This window comes from Papio anubis, chromosome 15 (genome assembly GCF_008728515.1).
Source record: "Papio anubis isolate 15944 chromosome 15, Panubis1.0, whole genome shotgun sequence".
Taxonomy (NCBI): domain Eukaryota; kingdom Metazoa; phylum Chordata; class Mammalia; order Primates; family Cercopithecidae; genus Papio; species Papio anubis.
Window position 1 is genome coordinate 9,831,507 of NC_044990.1, and position 8,205 is coordinate 9,839,711.

Genomic DNA, 8,205 nt, shown 5'->3' on the forward strand with positions numbered 1-8,205 from the left:
TCAGTCCAGCCTGGCTCACTACCGAGCTTGATACGCTCATTCTCATTCACGACAGAAGCCTCACCGTGGGTGTGTCCCAGGCCACGCTGAGGCTGTCATAACACACACAGTGGTTTTCAAAGCCCATATTCCACATCTGGTGTCAACAAATAAGTGTGTAAAAAATATGACTTTCTACTCAAGCCTGTTCTTCAAGACCTCTCAAAAACTCTACTTGGAAACACGTAGTATCAAGGCCTGATTTCAAATCCCAGCGAGCCCAGGAGGCCAGTATCTGGAGCTGGAGGATCCAGAACAGAGTGGCCTTGGAAAAGATATGTGTGGGAGTCCTAATCTAACGTGGATTTTCAAAAATTCACACAATTAAATTTTTCTGCCTATTGTTTTGCTGGTAGTGAAGTAGCTTTTGCTCCGTTGCCTAGGCTGGAGTGCAGCAGTGCCATCACAGGTCACTGCAGACTCGAACTCCTGGGCTCGAGTGATCCTCCCACCTCAGCCTCCTGAGTATCTGAGACTATGGGCTCCTGCCACCGCACCAGGCTAATTTTTTGGGTTTTATTTTTTGTAGAGAGAAGGTGTTGCTATGTTACCCAGGCCGGTCTTGAACTCCTGGATTCAAGCAATCGCCCTGCCTTGGCCTCCCAAGGTGCTAGGATTACAGGTATGAGTTTCAGATAAGTAACTTACCTCCGACTTGTCCCGCTCTGCATACTGTCCTTCAGCTCCTAGATATTGGGATGCTATTTGTATTAGTTTCTCAGGACTGCTGTAACAAATTACCTCAAACTTGGTGACTTAAAACAGCCAAAATTTATTCTCCCACAGTTCTGGAGGCCAGATGTTTGAAATAAATGTGTCTGCTGGGCTGGGTTCCTCTGAAGGTTCTAGCGGGGACCTTTCCTGGCCTGGTCCAAATTCTGGTGGCTCCAGTTATTTGGTGGCTGCGGCTGCATCACCCAGCCTCTGCCTCCATCTTCTCACAGCCTTCTCCTCCTCCTGTGTGACTCTTCCATTTGTCTCGTAGAATGTTTGTCACTGGATTTAGGGTTCACCCGGCTAATCTAGGATGATTTCATCTAAAAATCCTTACTTATATCCACAAAGACTTTTTTCCAAAGAAGGTTACATTCACAGGTTCCAGGGATGAGGGTGCGGGTATATTTTTTCAGAGGCCACCGTTTAACCCACCACGGTATTGCTCATTTATATCTCTGCATCTAACAGGGCCTGGCATGCCGAGTTTAACAGTCACTAATGTATTTGTTTTTGATGGTTTAGATTTAAACTTGGACCCAGGCACTCTATCTGCTCCATTCCCAGATCTCAATGAAGGGTGGTATGTGTTTGGAATACAATCAATGTCTTTGACACTCCTTGACTATGAAATAAGCCACTAGGCCAATTAGGATAAATAGTTTCTTGCTTTCCTTAGGGATTTCTGTTAGAGTATTTCGTGCTATGGTTTCAACTTATCACATGCTAAGTATGCAGGAATCACATAAGTATAAGGCAAATATGTTTTAAGGTCTTTTTTCTCCCCAGAATGGGGTCTTTTCAGACCCTCAGTGTCTGATTATAAATTGGATTTTATTTATGAGATAAACTTTCATGTATGTATTTCATAATATTTATGAGGATACAAAGGTAAGTATTTATAGGAGTACAACTATATATGTAGATGATTTTATTTCCATCATGTGGCATTTCAGTGCCACCTGTTACTGACTTCCAAGTGTCCATTTAGATGATATGCATACAAAGGAAGTGACATGCTTTTTATTCCTTTAAAAATATAGCTGATGTGATGCCCCTAATAGAGGGTAAATGAATATAATCAAGTTTTCCCTGCTTTGGAGTACAAATTTTAAGCTTTTATATTAAAACCTATTTATGCCTATTGTTCCATTATTGGAACACTAAGCATGTGGGAGTTATTTATATCCTACTGCTCAAAGTTATCACCAGGGTCTGATTTTTCGCACTCAAAAAATTGCAACCTCAGGCATAAATGGGTTAAAATGTACTATGACGTATCTCCGACTTCATCCTGGAATGGTTTTATCTGACAGGGTTAAAAGTGGCAAGGAGAATAAGTCTGACTTTGCCAGCAGGAAATTTTAAAAACAACCTCTCCCTGTGTATGTAACTCACATGGTATGTACCTTACAATTCATGCAGCTGGTCATATTTTATTTATGAAATATTTGGAATCTGGAATCCAAAATCAGGGAAGGTGCAGATTCTTTGTTCCCTATTCATAGTGGAAATTAGTCCAAGTTGCTTTATTTTTAGCGTTGCCATTCCACATTATTTTAAAGATAAGACTTTTGGGGTGACACTTTATTATTATTTTTATCAATGTGTATTCATTTTTCCAATAATCAAGAAACAGAAAAATCAGAAGAAAGCCAGAGAAAAAGTGAGTTTCCTGTCTGCAGTGCTCAAAGCATACCACACACATTAGGAAATGACAGAAATGCACAAGCTAGACATCCAGCCAATGAAAGCACATTGCCCAGAACAGTCAAGTTTAAATGGGAGCATGCATTCCAAGTCTTGAAGTTTAAGACACATTAACGTTAAGCCTTTCAACTTCACATAGTAATACAATCCAGCAACAATGCAGCATCAATCAACAAAATCAGACTTCACTAAAAGAAAGAGCTTGTGCTTCCCCCAAGGGAGCCCGGTCGACAGATTGCACCTCAAAGTTGAAAGGACAGTTAAAACTGCCTCCTCCTTGTTGCTTTCTCTGTTCTGGGACCACTTTGCAGTTTTCCTTCTTTCCTGAATATGTTTTATCTCAGATACAAATAAGTTGGCTCTTCTGCAAAAGACTAGCCAACTAATCTACCACAGAGTTAGTTAAGTCTCATTGTTTCAAAGAAATTTGTGTTTTATTTTTAAACTCATTGACAATTCTATGTGTTTTTAATTAACTTCTTTGACTTCAGTTGTTTGAGATCCAAAAGTGGGCTTGGATAAAAATTAGCTTTATCAGTTTATGTCAGTGTGTGTTTAACCAGGCTTTTTCTTTACTATACATTAAGGCTGGCTTTTTCTGCGTATCTCTGTGGCAGACACTGGTTGGGTTACCTTGTGCAAAATGACTCACACCAAATAGGGTTGGGGGAAAGAACTGACACTTCCAAAACCAACTATGGTTGCAATTGTATACAAGTGTCAAAGAGCCCGCATTCTTTATAAAGCTTAGCTAGGCATTGAGCTGTAGGCTTTTAAAATATGACCTCTTTGTGGGGTTGTTTTGGTTTTTTGTTTGTTGGTTTTGAGACAGGTTCTCACTCTGTTGCCTGGGCTGGAGTACAGTGGCACTATTACGGCTCACTCTAGCCTCAACCTCTTGGGCTCAAGTAATTCTACCACTTCAGCCTCCTGGGTAGCTAAGACTACAGTTGTGTGCCACCACACCCAGCTAATTTTGGTTTTTTTGTTTGTTTGTTTGTTTGTTTTTGTAGAGATGGGGTTTTGCCATGTTGCCCAGACTATTCTGGAATTCCTGGGCTCAAGTGCTCCTCCTGCCTCGGCCTTCCAAAGTGTTGGGATTACAGGCGTCAGCCACCATGCCCGGCCATAATATGACTTCTTAAGCACCTTTATTACACCTAAGTGATGAGCCCTGTCTTTCAATTTGCCAGATGCAGGGTGGCCATATAATTTATTGTCTATGCAACGATCTTTTTGAGAATGGTTAGGGTTGCTAACCAAATGGGTTGCCAGGACATCTGGTATAAACCTGGACATCCATATATGTGGGACTCTTCTGCCCCATGTGCCACTACCAAGTGTTTCTGAAGGCCACCTGTATGTTGAAAATATCACTAAATTTCACCTGCTAATTGTTGTGATGAATCTATGCATTTTTTCTCATCCTGGAATCATCCATGACTTCCTACTTGATCCATCAGATATCAGTATCTCACTATTTCTGGACCCCAGGACACTTTTCCACCATGAAGTTCTTTTTCTGCTTACAGTGCTACGTCTGTGTTTCCCATCTGTTTGTGGAGATCCCAGTGATTCTTTGGGACCTAACTCAGCAGGGTCACTTCCATCACCGTAGCTTCCATAGGGCTGTACTTGTATCCTCCTTAGGGCACTCATCTCTTTCTGTTTTGTTATATTTTTATGTGTTGTATTATTTTCATTACTGAACTGAGAGAAGGAACCAACCACAAAGCTGTGCCTCTACATTACTCATTGAATGTGAGCCCCTTGTTTTAGCTACTTCTTTTGTGTTTGGTGAATTGTTTTTAAAAGTGCGGTAGGAAATAAACATCCAGGAAGGTAGAAAGCCTTGTTGTATTTGGCAAGGAACAGGCCGATGCTACTGCTGGATTTGAATGCCAGCTGCTCCAATTAAGAGCTGTGCAATCTTGTGCAAGTTACTTAACCTCTTGGCGGCCTGTAAAATGGGGATAATAATAGTACCGACCTCCTAAGATACTGAGTATTTAATGTTGCCAGGCACTGTCTTCACAGAACAGTGCTTGGCAAACGGTGCCTGGCAACATCAAATACTCAATATCTCAGCTATTTTTATTGTTCAGATTTCATTTCCCTATTTTTTGAGGTTTTATTCACGTTTTTGAATTGTATTGCAAATAAAAGAAAACCAAGAGCTATTGGCATGTGTAATGGAGGGTGGCCTAATGGCCACCTATGTCAGGCACACGAGCAATATCCACTGAGAACTAATGCCTTGGTGACCCAAAGGACACTTGTTGGGACAGAAGAAAAAGTCCTCTTGACTTGAAGAACCAACCAGGCCAACCTCTGATCTCTGATCTCTCTGAAATCAGACAGTCGAGGTGCTGGTTCTCTGCACATCTGCAGAATAGGGACCATAATAATACCTATCTCATGGGGTTACAGTAAAGATGAAATGAGATCATCTGTGTAAAGCACTGAGCATAGTTTCAAGTACCTGCTCTACATTTGCTGTTGTTCACAGCATCTGTCCTGGAACATGAGCTGATTGTTGAGAGAGGTGTGGTGGGTGTTCAGGGAAAGGTATCCTCATATTTCCTCCAGCCATCAGGAACCTCATGGGCAGCTCCACCAGGAGAAGCTCAGCAAAAAAGTGAGAATGCAAGCTTCTCATTTTTTTGTTAGAAATGGTGATGAGGAGAGCACCTTCCCCTCTCTGCGAGCATCCGGTGCAGGAAGGCCAACATCTACAGCTGCAAGAATGATCGGGTCGATGCTGAGGCAAGAGTGAGGATTAGCAACAGAAGTGGCAAATTAAAGCCACTGACTGGCAGGCTGGGAAGAGCCAAGAAATCTGTATTAATCACCAAGGACAGAACATGAGCTCTTTGAGACCCTGCAGGGAGAAAAGAGGCTGAAAGTATCCACAGTTCTTCTGGAAGGGGGCTCAAAACCAGTGAGTTTTCATTAGCATGGCTATTGCATCCTATAACCCTGGAGTGACTCACCCAGACTACAGTGGCCTAAAGAACTCAGTTACACAGAGCACAGAGCCACTGTCCCAGGGAGAGAAGTTTATTTGCTTCCAGGTGCCTCTGTACCTAACTGTTACTGTTCTTTTCCCAGGGTTCCCAAAGAAGAAAATTCCACCAACTTTTCTTGGCACTCTCTGCCAATAATTAGCAATTTTTTCTTTATGTTTGTCCTTATTAATGCCTATTCCTGTTCAACTGTGCTCATGGAAAGATAGCCAGCGTGGTTTGCCCTCTCCCAAGCAAGCACATCTCAGAGTCCAAATGGCACAGTTGCCTTCAGTTAATTTTCACTTAGATCTTAACCTTCTCAGTTTATTTCCACTTGAACTCTGGATATTAAAGTAGAAATAATGCTTTGTGACCTTTAAGTGGAACACCAGCTGCTTCTCCACCCTTTCCCCTGTGGTTTAGTGACCCACACAGTCCAGTTCTGCAATAGCCTTGCTTCTGGCGTTCTAACCTCCTTCCCAGCAGGGAATGACTAATGCTCAGAGCCACGCATCACACCAACGTTTACCAGGCAGAGCAAATAAACGGTCATCTGAGACATGCTTTCAGACAGGGATCTCTGTTCTTGGCATGAAGGTTAAGGTTAGTGAAAAAAAGTCCCACCTCTGCCCCTTTCTGCTCAATTCCGCCCCTTTATCTTCCCAAGGACATGATGAGAAAGATTTTTAAAGTGATCACAGTAGTTTATCTTCATGACATGGGCAGAGTTCCATGAGTCCTGTGACTCAGTGACACTCCGAGGGACCCATAACTGTGGGGTGGGCTTGGAACAAACTCACTGTTGGCAGAAGCTGTCCACTGCCCCTATTTTTTGCCCTGGCAAAACCAGATTTCAATGGCAACTTAGGAAGGGGCCGCGGTGGGGAAGAGGTTGTGGTAAGAGAACGTTCTCTCACATTCTCCAAATCTTCCAAACCAAGCTTTGCTCCATGGGACCACTTCACCCAGAAGTCTGGGCGGGAGCTCAGGCTCTGACATTGTCACGGCTCCCAGCTTGATGGATGGGAGGAGGTGGGGAGCTGGGTTTCCAGCCAGGAACTAAGGGAACGCTACGCTTCTAGAGCCCCTTGTACTTACTGGGATGGTGTTCATGGCTTCTGCCCACTGAGCCTGCCAAAACTCATTTTGTCACAGCCAAGCCCAATCACTCCCCATTCCCTGCTCCAAAAAAGAAGAAACCTCGCTGCAGCTTCATAGACACTTGGTCAATCTGCAATAATTAAAAAATAGAGGCAGTGGGGCATGGGGAGAGGGAAAGAAAAGAGGCTGGGGGCTGGTGATGGGACAAGCTGAGTTTGGAGTTGCAGAGTGGGAAACTACAGGATGCTGGGAATACACAGGGGAGGAAGCCTCCGTAAAGCAGGCTTCGGATGTGTGTATGGATCCCCTTTGGGTTTTGGGATAATTAGTGAAAGATGAGAGTTATCTTGAAATTCCTTTTGTTTGCAGGACTGCATGTTTGGCTGCTCTGTGGGGGTCCAGGCTGTGTAAAGGTCACACGTGTAAGTGGATTATGGGCTCACTCATCGCCACAGGGCAAGTTGGAGAAGTTTTTCTTGACTCACTGGAAACAGAAGTAAAAGGCTGAGGAAGGCATTGTGGGGCGGGTGTATCGCACAGGCAGTGGTGAAAAGTGGAGGTGATGTGGTAGGGAGGAAGGCATCCGTGTTTGCTATTCACTTTCTATTTCTTCCGCCAGGGAGCCTGGCGTCCAGGTCGCCTGTTGCCCGGCAGTGGAGCAGTCACTTCATGTCACTGTGTCTCACAGTTGTCTCTGCTGTTGGCAGCTGGATGTGGGAGGGAACAGTGAAGAGACTACTAAAGTTTAATGTCCTTTTTATGACCAACTTTTGTTGCTGGCACCTTCCTCTTGGAAAAAGACACTGATTTATGACTGAACAATCCCTACACACAGAAATCTAATCGTTCTTTCTGTCTCTTAGCTTATTTTTGTTTAGAGGAGCGGATGGCTTCCATAGGCTGTTCAGAAAATGGCTGGGACAAATCGGAGTAAAAAAACTTAAAGTTTTTATTTCTGTCTCTTTCTCCCCACAGAGGAGTTTGAAATTCTTGCTTCAGGCCATATGGAGTGGATATTCCTTCCAGAAGGAAATTACAGACCACTCTCTGTTTCTACTCAACTGCTTTTCAATCCGTAAGTGGACTCTTTGAAGGAGCCTTTTATTTACCTCAGATTCTGACATGAATAATTGTTTAATTGCCTTTCAGCCTACACAAGATAAGGAACCATGTCTCAAAAGTTGTGTAATTCTCTTAACTAAACAATAGCCAAGCCATCCGGAGTAGTTTTCAAAGAAAGAAAAGAATTCCTCGCACATGTTAAGCATTTTATTCTTTTCAAAGTGCATTGCTCTGTATTATTTCCCTAAACTGGATAATGTCTACGAAAGCACTGTGTAAATTACATCACATAACAAAAAAGTAAAATGTTATAACAATGATTGATTTGATTTTCCATGTGGGAAACTGAGGCTTCATGGGGTAAGTCACAATCCCAAATCACAGCAGTTAAACGGAGCCCAGATGGAGGTCTGTCTTCTACCTCCAGATGTGTCATCTCCTCTGCAGAGGATGCTTCACCTCCTGGGGCCTTCCCAGCGGAGTCCCAGGATGACCCACAAAAGGCTTCCCCAAGGGTGGGGCCGGAAGCAGGGCTGTAGGTATGTGTCCTGAACCTCCCACAGACCCTGCT

The 8,205-nt window shown here is 43.4% G+C and overlaps 1 long non-coding RNA gene across 1 annotated transcript; it reads left to right on the plus strand.

The window, feature by feature from the left end:
* Window positions 1-609: 609 nt before the first annotated feature.
* LOC101015222 lies at window positions 610-7,954 on the plus strand. Its single transcript, XR_002518278.2, has 2 exons — window positions 610-661; window positions 7,548-7,954. It is a non-coding gene; the product is annotated as an uncharacterized LOC101015222 (long non-coding RNA).
* Window positions 7,955-8,205: the final 251 nt, after the last annotated feature.